This window comes from Triticum aestivum, chromosome 4A (genome assembly GCF_018294505.1).
Source record: "Triticum aestivum cultivar Chinese Spring chromosome 4A, IWGSC CS RefSeq v2.1, whole genome shotgun sequence".
Classification (NCBI taxonomy): Eukaryota; Viridiplantae; Streptophyta; class Magnoliopsida; order Poales; family Poaceae; genus Triticum; species Triticum aestivum.
Genome location: NC_057803.1, coordinates 714,523,411 through 714,538,830, shown reverse-complemented (window position 1 = coordinate 714,538,830; position 15,420 = coordinate 714,523,411).

Sequence of the window (15,420 nt, the reverse complement as noted above, 5' to 3'; positions counted from 1 at the left end):
TGGTCTGTCGCTCTCTCGGCATCGTCAAGGATGGAAAGGACATCACCACCGCAGCCTTGGTGTTACATCAGCGACCCAGTAGGGTGGTGACACGACACGGCAGATAACCGGTGGGGCCGAGGCGTCAGAGACAAGTGGCTGAGAGCTGTGTGTGTGAGTGCAACCGCACCAGGATTGTTGGGTGGTGGCGTGGGTGGTGTGAGTGTTATATGTAGCTGGCTGTGACTCCTGTAGGGGCATCGAGAAAGTAAACAAACAAATGAAAAGAGAGGAAGCTGATCTTCCCTCACCTCTCCTTACCTACCCTTATCCCCTCCTTGCTCCAGATCTCAAATCCTCCTTCTCCTCTTCCTAGATCGGCCCGTAACAACTTGGTATCAGAGGTCAGGCGTCGATCTGGAGCCACCGGACTACCTGCGGAAGCCGCGCTACAACACCAAACAAGCCCTCCGTGCCGCCGCCGTGGAAGAGCAGTTAGCAACCCTGATCTAGAGCGTCAACGAAAGCCGCGCTGCCAACGACGCTAAGCTCGAGGCCATCCAGGTCTCCCTCGAGCTCTGGCGCCCCGCCGTGACCAACCTGTAGGACCAGCTCGACGAGCTCCGCACGCAAGTGGGCCGGATCGCGCTCCACCCGGCGCTCGCCGATCTAGCGGCTGCAGCGCCAGATCCGGTGGTGCGGCCCATCGCGTCGCCGTCAGCGGCCGATCTGGAGCGCCATGGGCCAAGTTGCCACGGCGTCGTCTACGGTTCCGGGGGTCGGGCACCTGGGGTGGTCACCACCCTAGCGCCGCCTCCGGGCAATGGTGCGTACAATATCCCGTCTTCTTCTTCGTTTTCGCACATGGCAGTAGAAGTAGGGGATGGGGAAAGGAGCTCGATCATAGGCAGTTTTCCCCCACACAATTGGGCTCTGCCTAAGTTGGATTTTCCTTCATTCGATGGTGACAACCCCCAATTCTGGCAGAGTAGGTGTGAGAAGTACTTTGACGTGTATGGGGTGCAGCGGGAGTTGTGGGTGCGCGTCGCGACACTCCACTTCACCGGCAACGCTGCTCGCTGGTTGCAGTTGCAGGAATCACATAGGGTATCCTTCACTTGGGAGGCTCTGTGCGCAGCGCTGCGGGGCAACTTCGGTAGGGAGCAGTATCAGGTGCAGTTGCGACAGTTTCGTACACTTCGTCAGACAGGCACAGTGCATGCCTACATGACACAGTTCGAGGAGATTATGCACCAACTCTTGGCTCATAATTCTTCATTTGATTCAGTCTTTTTTACCACACAATTTCTTGAAGGGCTTAAGCATGAGATTCGCATGGGTGTGTTGTTACATCAACCGAAAGATTTGGACTCTGCTTTTTCCCTTGCTGCATTACAGGAGGAGCTGGTGGAGGCCCTTCCTCATCGCGAATTCAGACGGCAAGATGTGTCAGTCGTTCGCCAGCAAGCACGGCTGCTGCTGGCATTGGGGTCTCCGCCCGCGCTACCCCTCCAACACGGGCTTCCCGCGGTGGCTGATGACAAGCGTGGCCTGGACGCGGCCAATGCTCCGGAACGCCAGGCGCGGGGGGATGACAGAGTCGCGGCGTTACGCAACTACCGCCGTGCCCACGGTCTGTGCTTCAAGTGCATCGAACGGTGGGGGCAAGGCCAGCAATGCGCCGCTACCGTGCAACTCCATGTAGTGGAAGAGCTGCTGGATCTCCTTCAAGCCAATGATCCACTCCCTCTTCCTGAAGAGGACCTGGAAGATGATGTTCTGATGTCGATTTTCAAGGTTGCTACTATAGGACAGACCATTCCCCACACGGTCAGATTGGTGGGCAGAATTGCAGGCAAGGAAGTACTTGTGTTAGTGGATTCGGGTAGTTCGCATAGCTTTATCAGTGAAGCTGTGGCCAGCCGTATGTCAGATCAAGTTCGGCCTACCCAAGGGATGTCAGTCAAGATAGCAGATGGAGGTGTGCTTTAGTGCTCAGGTGTCATTCCGGCCTGTCAGTGGCACACTCAAGGGCATACATTCGAGGCAAATTTGCGAGTCCTATCCTTAGGATGTTACGATATGGTAGTGGGCATGGATTGGTTGCAGAGATGTGGTCCAATGTGGGTGGATTGGGAGCAGAAACAGTTGCAGTTCACACACCACGGTGAGCTGATCATGCTTCAAGGAGTGCAAGGGAAGTTGCAGCCAGTGCCGCAGATATCCCTAGACTAGCTTCAGATGTTAGAAGCTGACGATGCGATAGCCTGCATGGTCACTATATTCCAGATAAAGGAGGCAAAGGAGGCAAAAGAGCCTGATGTTGTACCACCGGAAGTTGTGGAAATCTTGGATCAGTTTTCAGTGGTGTTTTCGGAACCCAAGCAACTACCAAAACACAGGCCATGGGACCACTCAATTCCCCTTATTCCTGGGGCGAAACCAGTCAATATCACGCCATATCGATACACTCCAGAACAAAAAAATGAAATCGAGGAGCAAGTAAAAGAGATGCTCAAAGCAGGGTTGATCGTGCCTAGTACCAGCCCCTTCTCTTCCCCAGTGTTGTTGGTCAAGAAGAAGGACCAAACCTGGCGATTCTGTGTCGACTTCCGGCACCTGAACATGATCACTATCAAGAATACCTACCCCTTGCTGGTGATAGATGAACTGCTTGATGAGCTTTTGGGATCCCGTTGGTTCTCCAAACTAGATCTACGGGTGGGCTACCACAAAATCAGGCTGGTGGAGCAAGATGAAGAGAAAACTGCATTCAAAACCCACCAAGGGCACTACCAGTTCAGGGTGTTGCCGTATGGGGTGACGGGAGGTCCCCCAACGTTTCAGACTGGCATGAACATTGTCTTTGCACCCCTCCTGCACCATGGAGTCCTGGTCTTCATGGATGATATCCTGATCCACACTCGCACATATAGTGCACATCTGGAATTGTTGGGTCAGGTGCTGCAGCTTCTGAAGGATAACGAGCTCTTTGCCAAGCGATCCAAATGCTTGTTCGCTCATAACAGCATTAGTTACTTGGGGCACAAAATCAGTGGGGAGGGTGTGGCTACGCTGGAAGAACGTGTGCAGACAGTAAAAACTTGGCCACGACTACAGACTGTGAAGCATCTCAGGGGATTCCTCGGGCTGGCCGGTTACTATCATAAATTCGTCAAGAACTTTGGGATTCTCAGCCGGCCGCTCACTGACCTCCTTAAGAAGAACTCCCTGTTCGTGTGGACGCCCACTACGGAGGAGGCATTCCAAGCCTTGAAACGAGCACTGGTGGAAGCGCCCGTTCTTGCTCTGACGGACTTCTCCAAGCCATTCGTGGTGGAAACCGATGCGAGTGCAACGGGGATCGGCGCGGTGTTAATGCAGGATGCACATCCCGTGGCTTATCTGAGCAAGGCGCTCGCACCACGTAATCTGGGGCTCTCGGCATATGAAAAAGAGTGTCTCGCCTTACTTCTTGCAGTGGATCGATGGCGCCCATATTTGCAGCATACAGAGTTCTTGATTCGCACGGACCAGAAAAGTTTGTTGAATTTGACCGATCAATGCTTGAACACGCCGGTCCAGGAGCGAGCCTTCACAAAGTTAGTTGGGTTGCAATTCAAAATACAGTATAAAGCTGGAATCTCCAACAAGGCAGCAGATGCACTGTCAAGATGCAGCCATGATGACACAACAGAGTTAGCAGCCATTGTTGTGTGCCGCCCGGCATGGCTTGAAGCGGTCCCAGCCAGTTATAGTCAGGACGATAAGGCTCAGCAACTTCTGTCGAGACTGGCGCTCAGCTCCCAGGATGAGGAAGGGTTTACTTTCCATGATGGTGTCATCAAGTTCCAAAAGCGAATCTGGATTGGCAATGATACAGAGATCCAAAACAACTTAATCAAGGCTCTCCACGACAGCGCTACTGGGGGCCATTCAGGATTTCATGCCACATATCATCGCGTCCGCCGGCTGTTCGCCTGGAAGTTTGAAGATGATGGTCAAGGAGTTTGTCCGTCACTGTGTCACTTGCCAGAAGGCAAAGACAGAGCGTGTTTCTCCAGCTGGACTGTTACAACCTCTTCCAATTCCGAAGCATCCCTGGGCAGTGGTGTCGCTGGATTTCATTGAAGGCTTGCCAAAATCAGGAGGGTTCGACGTGATCCTGGTGGTAGTGGACAAATTCTCGAAATATCCCACTTTGTGCCCATGAAGCATCCGTACACAACACAAACCGTGGCAACAACATACATGCAACAGATCTTCCGTCAGCATGGTTTACCCTTGGCGCTGATTTCGGACCGGTACAGAATCTTCACTAGTGCATTATGGCAAGAGTTGTTTCGGCTATCACAAACACAACTTCGCATGAGCTCATCGTACCACCCGCAAACGGATGGCCAGATGGAAAGAGTCAACTAGTGCCTGGAGACCTATCTGAGATGCTCCGTCCACTCCTGCCCTCACAACTGGTACCGCTGGTTGTTCCTGGCCGAGTACTAGTATAATACTACCTTCCATTCAGCTCTTGGGAGGACGCCGTATGAAGTGATCTACGTTACTCTACCTCGGGAGTTTGGAGTCGAGCAACTAGACCAGTGCACGGTGCCGGACCTGGCAACTTGGCTCAAGGAGAGGGAGGTCGTGATGGAACTCTTGCAGCAACAGCTAAAGCGCACGCAGGATAGGATGAAAACACAGGTAGATAAGAAGCGCACGGATTGGGAGTTTGCCGTAGGGGATTTGGTGTTCCTCCGGCTTCAGCCGTTCGTCCAAACTTCAGTGGCTCAATGCCCATTCCAGAAACTGGCCTTCCGGTACTATGCGCCTTACAAGATCGATGCTCGTGTGGGCAAAGTGGCCTACAAGTTGAAATTACCAGCTACCAGCAAAATTCACCCGGTGGTTCACGTGTCGCAGCTCAAACAGGCCCTGGGATGCGACATTCCAGCCGAGGAAGATCTACCCCCCGACAGCGACATTCTGCAGGCAGAACACACGCCACTGAATGTTCTGGCTGATCGTATGGTGACTATTGCGACCGGTGAGCAGTCGCGCCTCTTCATTCTATGGTCGGATCTGCCCTCCTCAATGGCCACTTGGGAGGATCCAGAAAAATTGCAGCGCCGGTTTCCAACGTCACTGGCTTGGGGAGAAGCCAGACCTCAACAGGGGGAGAATGTCACATCTGTGACCCACCAGGGTGGTGACACGACACAGCAGATAACCGGTGGGGCCGAGGCGTCAGGGACAAGTGGCTGAGAGCTGTGTGTGTGTGAGTGCAACCGCACCAGGATTGTTGGGTGGTGGCGTGGGTGGTGTGAGTGTTATATGTAACTGGCTGTATACCTGGCCATGGGAAGCCCGGCCAGCCGGCCCGGCCCGACCCAGCCTGAAAAAGCCCGACCCGGCCTGGCCCGACGCTGCCCCCGGGCCGGGCTCGGGCCTAGATTTTGAGCCCGAAGGCCGGGCCGGGCCCGGGCCCGTCGTTTTTGCGCTTTCCTGAAAGTCGGGCCGGGCCGGCCCGAAGCCTGACGGGCTTTTAGGTGTTCGGGCCGGGCTCGGGCCAAAAAAACAGGCCCGTTGGTCGGGCCGGGCCGGGCCCGGGCCTGGGTTTTTTGCGTCGGGCTTGGCTAGGCCCGGCCCGGCCCGAGCAGGGGCGTACCCACGCTAGGCTAGGGGGTGTCACACGACACCGGGTAGAAACATATTTTACCTATACATATATAGCCCATATAAGGCTGGGACACCCCGTAATTTCATTACCTGGACACCGGTGCAACAAGCCGGCCCATTCAACAATTACCTGCGGCGCGATGCAGCTAGCCAGTGCGATTCTTAAAGGGTAGTACTCTGCGCCGGCGCACCGGCCGAAATTTCGGCCGGTCCGTTGCGGAGCGTTCGATGAGACCCCGTCCAATGGTTGGATCTCATAATAATTTGTCCCCCATTCAACCATTGGGTCTCGTAATAATTAGTCAACCCACGTTTCTCCCCTACGTCACGCACACGCGCGTAACTGCCCGCGGTGAACCTCCTACTTGTTCAGATCGGGCTGTCCTCTCCCTCGTGCACGAGGTCACCGTTGCCGCCGCCGTCCCCCACATCTCGCCTCCTCCCATCGCCAGATGTGTCTCCGCTCATAGCAGTGGCTGGTTTGTAGCAGAATAAAAATAAAAATGGAGAACACGGCGACCCGGGTTTGAAGCAAAACATGGTTTCCACCAAAAATGTGACATGGTTCCAGCAAAATTGTAAAGTGGTTCCAGCAAAAAGCAATATTGTTTCTAGGAAACATAGATATGCTTCCAGCAGAAAACACATGATTGCAACAAAAAATTGATATGGTTCCAGCAAAATTGAGAAGTGGTTCCAGCAAAAATGATATTCTTCGTAGCAATCATTGTTATGGTTCCAACAAAAAACACATGGTTTCAACAAAAAATTAATATGGTTCCAGCAAAAAATTGAAAAAAAGGTTTTCCCAAACAATTATATGTTTCCAGCAAAAATTCATGGCGGCCACCAGCCGTCGCCTCCCAGCACGGTCCTCCCTTGTGTTGAGTCGAATGCTTGTTCGAGCAAAAAAAAACCTATGCAGCAAAAATCATGGCGGCCATTGCCGTCCCCGTCCAGGCACTAGCCTCTCCTGTTGCAGCAGAAAAGAAAGCGAGTTCTAGCAAAAATCAAAAGTGGTTCCAGCAAAACAACAACAAAAGGCAACTTACCATGGCCATTGCCGTCGCCACCCGCCACCATCCTCGCCGTTTGAAGAAAAACCACTGGCCGATTCCAGCACCGCTCCTCATCTGTCGCAGCATCCCCCCCGCGTCACCGCCGGTCCCCGCCCTTTTCGCTGCTGGACGCAATAGCTTCCGCCGCGGGTCGGCCGCTCAACCCCTTGCATCCACGGGCGCAGCTCGCCGTGCGCCATGAGCGCATCTCATCGCCGGTGGTGTTGCTCTTGGTCAAAGGGGGAAAGGGGTGGTGGGGCAGCCTCAGCCAATACACAGAATAGAAGAAACACAAAAGTGGAGGGGGGTGGCCATGGCCGGCCGGCGCCGCCTCGCCGGTGGTAGCGGATCTCGTAGGGGAAGCAGGGGCGAAGTGCAAGCGGCCGGCGGAGCAGAGGAGATGAGGATGTGCGAGACGAACAATAATTTTGGATCTTGTCTCTGTGGAGATAAGGTGAGGGAAAGGGGCGGCGCGCAGGGCCCACTTAAGAAACGTGCATGTGACAGCCGCGTGCGACCGGCTGAGTTTTCAGCCGGCGCATCGGCCACAAACGTTTACCATTCTTAAAGGTGATCGGCAGCTGCCCCTCCTCCCACCCCAGCCGCTCCTCCTCCCAACCCTAGCCGCCCTCCACCTCAACCCCCCGCCCCCCCTTCCCTTCCTGGCCGCCGCCTAAGGAAGCCGTCGGGCAAGCCCGGGGCACCAAGGATGGTGGCAACGGGGCCTCGGTTGCCCTGCATCTGCATGGGGAACCCCGGATCTGGAGCGGCGGCTCCATTGGCAAGGCATGGCCGGCTAGCAGTCGTGCGGGTGGTGGATCTGGTGTCCCGGCTGCTCGGGCGGTGGGATCCGGTGGTCGTTGGCGGCCGCCGGCGACTTCTACGGCGGTTGGTGCGCGTGATCTGGCGCCTCCTCTCCTCCCCTGTTCGACGTACGGGCCAGCCTGGTCGGGCCGCGCTTCCTCTTGGTCGCCGCTTCTGTACAGGAGGCGCTGCTGGTGGCGAGGATCTAGTTCGGGCGAAATCGCTGGGCAGCCATGATTGGCAGCGCCGATGGCGGTGGTGCGACCCTATCCTAGCATGGATTTACGTCCGTTGCTTGGAGATGGACTCGCGTAGGTGGAGGTCGTCAGCTGGCGTCGTGGTGGTGTCAATGGCGGAGGACCTGCCAAGGCTCGCGTAGGTGGAGGTCGTCGTTCGGCGTCGTGGTGGCGTCGATGGCGGAGGACCTGCCAAGGTTGTCACCTCAATTTGCTTTGAAGATGGACCAGTGAAAGATGGCAGCGACGACACATGTGAGTGCATCGGACCGGTTTGAGCCCCGGACCCGGCAGATGGCTTGGTCGGGGCCTCCGACTTTAGATGTTAGGCTTAGGTGAGAGGTCTGGATATGTGGCCCAACTTGCACCCCTTCATCATGTGAGGAGTAGCGGCAGATGTTGCCAAGATGACGGATTCAAGCATATTATTGTTCTACTTTGTAAGGTCCTCGAGAATAATTAATAAAATGGCTGTATGCATCTCCCAGATGCAGAGGCCGGGGGTCATCCTCCTTTTCCAAAAAAAACCAAGGTAAGCTTACTTTTAAAATCAAGTACTAGATACCTATTCTTTCATGGTTTAATCTTCTCTGCCCAAATATAAGTTATCAAGCGTAAATATCAAATAATAACTATCAGTCATAGAAGGAAGTATTTCTAGAAAAGCAAGAGCGATCAATACATGATGAAAATGTTGATCGGTTTTGAAAAAGCAAGTGTTGTAGGATCATATGCATTAATATTTAACACGGTATGCCAGTATTATACATGGGACACCGGGTAATTTTTATCATGGGTCCGCCCCTGGGCCCGAGGTATGGCTAGGTATAGCTGGCTGTGACTCCTGTTGGGGCATCGAGAAAGTAAACAAACGAATGAAAAGAGAGGAAGCTGATCTTCCCTCACCTCTCCTTACCTAACCGTATCCCCTCCTTGCTCCAGATCTCAAATCCTCCTCCTCTTCCTAGATCGGCCCGTAACACTTGGACGCCTTCGCGGACCGCTTCAAGGAGCATCTGTCGCCGGAGGTGCTCACAGCCATGAGGGGCCTGTTTAAGCTAGACGACGCCAATGCAGATGCTGTGGAGGAAGCTCTCCTGGCGCATGGAGGAGGAGGCACGCTGGACCTGGAGAGGGCCGATGAGGAGGCCGTGCTGAAGTAGGCAGCGTCCTCAGCCGCTACTCATAATCTGGGTTGTTGGTTGCTATGTTAGTATAACTATTTGCATGTTGCCGGATGGTTAGGTGCTGGGTCAAGTTTCACCTTGGTAGCAAAGTGTGTGGGAGTGCTGTATATGCGCCATGTATAAGGGGAAATACACTTGTGTTCCTGGTTGTATATGCACGAGATATGGAGATTTTTTCAATATTTTAATAAAAAGTCAAAATAGGTCAAAACTATTTTGACAAAACACTTGACTTACTTTTGCACTAGTATATAAATCTCGACGAAAAAAAAACAAAAGTTGACCTCACAGAAAAAAGACAAAATTTAGCTGCTATTATAGGTCACTATTCACACTATTTTAGCCAAAAAATTGTCTTTTTGAAAAGAAGTCAAAGGGATTTTTTTTGGATTTTTTTTCTCACGAGTACAATAGAAGGTCAAGTTTATTTCAAAAATATTTTCAGAAATTTTCGACTTTTTGTTGAATTACTAATTTTTTTCCATATAGGGTGCATATGTCCCTATAGACCAAAAGTTCCCCTCCCATGTATTAGGTTATAAATGCAACCGTGGGTGTTGGCTGTCGCATATGTGTGCACACAAATTGCTGTTCTCACTGCCAGTTCAGATGCTGCCATGTTTCTTCTTGCCTATGTTCAGTGGCTATGCTCCAGGTCCTCACTGTTAATTTATGTCAGCACAACCAGTAAACTTTCTGAGCTGGAATGTCCAGGGCCTTAACTGTCCAAATCGGCGGTCGACAGTTAATGCTACTATCGCTTCCTCCTCCTGTCATGTAGTGTGCCTCCAGGAAACGAAGCTCGACATGTTTTTTTTAGAACAAAGACGCTAGGAGCGAACGGCTTTAAATTAATAAAACCCACAACAAGCAGCGTTACCACCAAGTCAACCTTACATAACATAACAACGAGCACACAACTCAGGCCAAACTAACGCAACGTGTTTAAGAGTTCTAAGCGGCCAAAAGAGCGAGAGTGTTACATGGCACCAGGGCCAGTCATCGAGCACGTAGGCTCTCGCACAACCAAACCAAAAGGGCTACTCCCCTTCAAGGAGTAGCAACAGGCTCTCTAGCCTTTTCGTAAACATGACGCAGACGGTCTTGGGCTTGCTGCATCTGATCAACATCCTTGTGCCTTGCCAATGGACTCCACTGCTGCAGGAAGATGATGCAATTGAAGATGATATTAGCTGGGTGGGTTGGGAACACCTTTTCAATAGCAATTTTATTCCGAGTAAGCCATAGCGCCCAAAAAAGGGCCCCAACGCATGACCACAACACGCGTTTACTACTCCCCTGCACCGAGTTCAAGATTTGCGCGAGATCGCTGGACGACCGCGGGTCCCAAGCAATGGCCGCCGCCTCTCGGACAGCACTCCAGGCAAACCGCGCCAACAGGCACAGGAAGAAAACGTGGTTCACGTCTTCTACCACGTTACAGAGCGCACATAGACCTGACGTCGACCCCTACCTTTTGGCGATATTGTCAGAGGTGGGAAGTCTGTTTCTGAACAGTTGCCAGAAAAACACCTTGATTTTCAGCGGAAGTCGTGATTTCCAGAGCCCGTTTGCTGCTGGCAAGGTTGGGCCCTGGCACAGCCTCCGGTACAACGAGCTAACCGTGAACTTGTCGGACGCAGTGAGGGTCCATGACACCGTGTCCGCTTGCGTGGACAACATTGTCTGACCGATGAGCTGGTGCATCTCTTCGAGGCTTGCCTACTCAAGAGTGGAGAGCTCGCGATGGAAGTAGATCGCCGGAGGGGATGTTGACAAGGCCGAAGCCACCGTTAGGTCCGGGTCTACCGCCAGAGAGTAAAGGTCCTGGAATTGCGACCAAAGCTGTTGGGATCCAACCCAAAGATCGAGCCAGAACCGAACTGACCTGTCGTCGCCAATGGAAAACTTGGCACCCAAGGCGAAGGCCTGGCGGACGGTCAAAAGGTTGTTCCAGAAGGGGGAGCGCCGAGCCGCCCCTTGGAAGAAAGAACCGCTCGGGAAATACTTGGCTTGAAGGATGTCAACCCAAAAACCAGTTGCCCCTTGGGAGATCTTCCAAATCCATTTGCACATGAGTGCAATGTTTAGGATTCGCATGTTGGTGATTCCTAGACCCCCCATATCCTTCGGGCGACAAACAATGTCCTACTTGACTAGTTGGTATTTGCGTTTCGGGCCCGACCCCTCCCAAAAGAAATGGGAGCGAGGCGTGTCCAATTTAGAGTGAACCCCTTCCGCTAGGAGGAAAAGGCACATCGCGAACATGGGAAGGGAGGATAGGCTCGAGTTCGTGAGCACTAGCCTAGCCGCGGACGAGAGGAATTTCCCATGCCACGGGCACACCCGCCCCCCAACCTTAGTCCAAAGCGGAGCCCAACCCTCAACCGGGACACGCTTGGAGTCAAGAGGTAGGCCCAGGTACGTAAAGGGAAGCTTGCCCACCTTGCAGTTGAGCAAGTCCACAATACGTCTACCGTCCACAGCATCTAAGCCCATGGGCAGAACTTCGCATTTGTGGAAGTTTATTTTCAGCCCGGACATGAGCTCGAAGCTGATAAGGATGGCTTTGACCGTGGCCACGCTATGCAGGTCAGGATGGAACAGCAAAAGTGTGTCGTCCGCGTTCTGCAAGTGGGACCCCCCCCCCCCCGGATAAGGTTTCCCATGACACCTTTGATGTGGCCAGCCTCAATGGCTTTTTGCAACATCACCACCAACGCATCGACGACAAAATTAAACAAGATGGGGGACATCAGGTTGCCCTGACGTAGTCCCCGCTTGTTTCGGAAGAAGTGCCCTACTTCTCCGTTGACCGAGATCGCAGTATGGCCACCTGAGACCAGCTGCATCACACGGTGAACCCAAACAGCCGAGAATCCCCAACTAATGAGAACTTGGCACAAAAAGTCCCAGTTAACACGATCATACGCTTTCTCGAAATCTAGTTTGAAAAGGATAGCCAGTTCGTTCGTATGTTTGAGCTCGTGAAGCACTTCTTGGAGGGCCAGCAGGCCCTCAAGGATGTGGCGACCCCTAATGAACGCAGATTGCGAGCGACTAACGGTGCGGTGAGCGATAGGAATTAGGCGCGTAGTACAAGCTTTAGCACAGATCTTAAAAGGAACGTTGATCAGCGCGATGGGGCGGAACTGGCGAATTTTTCCGCACGGTCACTTTGTGGATGAGCGAGAGAACGCCGTAGTTAAGTCTAGCAATATCTACCGTTCCTCGCATGAAGTCGTTGCACACCTCAAAGACGGGCTCGCGGAGAAGAGGCCAGAAGCGCTTGAACATGGCCACCGGCCACCCATCTGGACCCGGCGCCGTGTCAGATTTCATGCCATTTAGAGCATCATCGATCTCCTTGGGGAGAAACATCAGTCCCAACTCGGCGTTCTTGCGGTCCAGGACCCGTTGGAAAGGCAGCCACACGTCTGCACGGAGTCCAACCCTCTGCTCCTCTCTAGTTCCCATCAAATTGATGTAGAACTCGTAGACGTGCGACACGATGTCGGCTTGGCATAACAGGAGCCCCTGCTCCGATTGCAGCCTGAGGATCGCGCATTTCCATCTTCTCCCATTTGCGTAAGCGTGGAAGTATTTGGTGCTAGCGTCCCCCTTAAGAGTCCACTTGAGACCATCCCTGCGCCTCCAGTACTCCTCCTCGCTCCGAAGAAGAGCCTCGACTTGCCCTTCCAGGGCGTAACGAAGAGCCCATTCCTGTTCGGAGAAGGATCTCAAGTCGTCCTGGGCGTCGAGACATGCAATCTCGTCGACAAGTCTCGCCCTGAGAAGCTTGTCGTCTCGCCCTTGGTTAGCACCCCAGCCCTTGAGGCACGCACGGAGGCAGACCCCTGCCACTATCCAAAATTCCATTGGGCCGCGCTGTGGACCGATTTGGTGCACACAGGAGCTCCATTTATCCCTAAATACAGAGTCGAAACCTGGTATCTTGAACCATGCCGTCTCAAAAAAGAAACGGGGGTGATAACCCGCAAGTATAGGGGATAGTTGTAGCCTCTTTCGATAAGTAAGAGTGTCGAACCAACGAGGAGCTAAAGGTAGAACAAATACTCTCTCAAGTCCTATCGGCCACTGATACGACTCTACGCACGCTTGGAGTTCGCTTTACCTAGAACAAGTATGAAACTAGAAGTATTTTGGAGGTGTTGTTGGATAGGTTTGCAAGATAATAAAGAGCACGTAAATAGAAACTAGGGGTTGTTTATATAAAGAAGCAATAAAATAAATATAGCGAGTGTGGAAAAGTGGTGGTAGGAGTCGTGGAATTGTCCCTAAGCAATTGACTACGTTACTAGACCGGTAATCACTATTGCAATTCTATTTGAGGGAGAGGCACAAGCTAGCATACTTTCTCTTCTTGGATCATATGCACTTATGATTGGAACTCTAGCAAGCATCCACAACTACTAAAGATTCATTAAGGTAAAACCCAACCATAGCATTAAAGTATCAAGTCCTCTTTATCCCATACGCAACAACCTACTTACTCGGGTTTGTGTTTCAGTCACTCACGCAACCCACTATAAGCGACTCGTGAACGCATTGCAACACCCTACAGCGGGAATCCCTCACGCTTGCATGACACGGATGGCACAATAGGACAGCACCAATAATAAAACATGCAACTCAACCAATCATAGCAATTCGTCAATCACCGATAGGACAACAAAAATCTACTCAGACATCATAGGATGGCAACACATCATTGGATAATAATATGAAGCATAAAGCACCATGTTCAAGTAGAGGGTACAGCGGGATGCGGGAGAGTGGACCACTGAATATAGATGGGGGAAGGGGAGGGAAATGTTGGTGAAGATGGCGGAGGTGTTGGTGAAGATCGCGGTGATGATGATGGCCCCCGGCAGCGCTCCGGCGGCACCGGAAGCAAGGGGGAGAGAGGCCCCCTTCTTCTTCTTCTTCCTTGACCTCCTCCCTAGATGGGAGAAGGGTTTCCCCTTTGGTCCTTGTCTCCCATGGCTTGGGAGGGGCGAGAGCCCCTCCGAGATTGGATCTATCTCTCTGTTTTTTTGCGTTCTCTGTTTCTGCCCCTTCACCGTTTCCTTTATATCTGGAGATCCGTAACTCCGATTGGGGTGAATCTTTCGCCCAGATTTTTCTCGTAAAATTAGCTTTCTTGCGGAAAAAGAAGGGCATCAACCGCCTTACGGGTGGCCCACGAGAGTCCAGGGCGCGCCCAGGGGGAGGGCGCGCCCCCTGTCTCGTGGCCACCTCGGACACCGTTTCGCGTTGATTCTTCCTCCGGAAAATCCCAAATATCCCAAAATAATTCTGCGTCCGTTTTTATCCCGTTTGGACTCCGTTTGATATTGGTTTTGTGCGAAACATAAAACATGCAACAAACAGGAACTGGCACTGGGCACTGGATCAATATGTTAGTCCCAAAAATAGTATAAAAAGTTGCCAAAAATATATGAAAGTTGAAGAATATTGGCATGGAACAATCAAAAATTATAGATACGACGGAGACGTATTAGCATCCCCAAGCTTAATTCTTGCTCGTCCTCGAGTAGGTAAATGATAGAAAGATAATTTTTCATGTGGAATGCTACCTAGCATAATCTTGATCATATGTCTAATCATGGCATGAATATTAAGACACGAGTGATTCAAAGCAATAGTCTATCATTTGACATAAAAAACAATATTACTTCGAGTGTACCAATAAAGCAATCATGTCTTTTCAAAACAACAAGGCCAAAGCAAGTTTATCCCTACAAAATCATATAGTTTGGCCATGCTTCATTTTCGCCACACAAAAATGCTCCCATCATGCACAACCCCGATGACGAGCCGAGCAATTGGTTCATACTTTTTAACGCGCTTCAGCTTTTTCAACCCTCACGCAATACATGAGCGCAAGCCATGGATATAGCACTATAGGTGGAATAGAGTATAATGATGGATATTATGTGGAGAAGACAAAAAAAGGGAGAAAGTCTCACATCGACGCGGCTAATCAACGGGCTATGGAAATGCCCATCAATTGATGTCAATGTGAGGAGTAGGGATTGCCATGCAACGGATGCACTAAGAGCTATAAATGTATGAAAGCTCAACAAAAGAAAATAAGTGGGTGTGCATCCAACTTGCTTGCTCATGAAGACCTAGGGCATTTGAGGAAGCCCATCATTGGAATATACAAGCCAAGTTCTATAATGAAAATTCCCACTAGTATATGAAAGTGACAACATAGGAGACAATCTATATGAAGAACATGGTGCTACTTTGAAGCACAAGTGTGGAAAAAGGATAGTAACATTGCCCATTTTTTCTTTTTTTTTCTTTTGGGTGGGCTTCTTTGGCCCCCTTTTTTATTTAGGCTTCTTTGGCCTTTCCCTTTTTTTTTCTTTTTTTTTCTTTTTTTATGGGGCAATGCTCTATAATGATGATCATCACACTTTTATTTACTTACAGCTCAATATTACAACT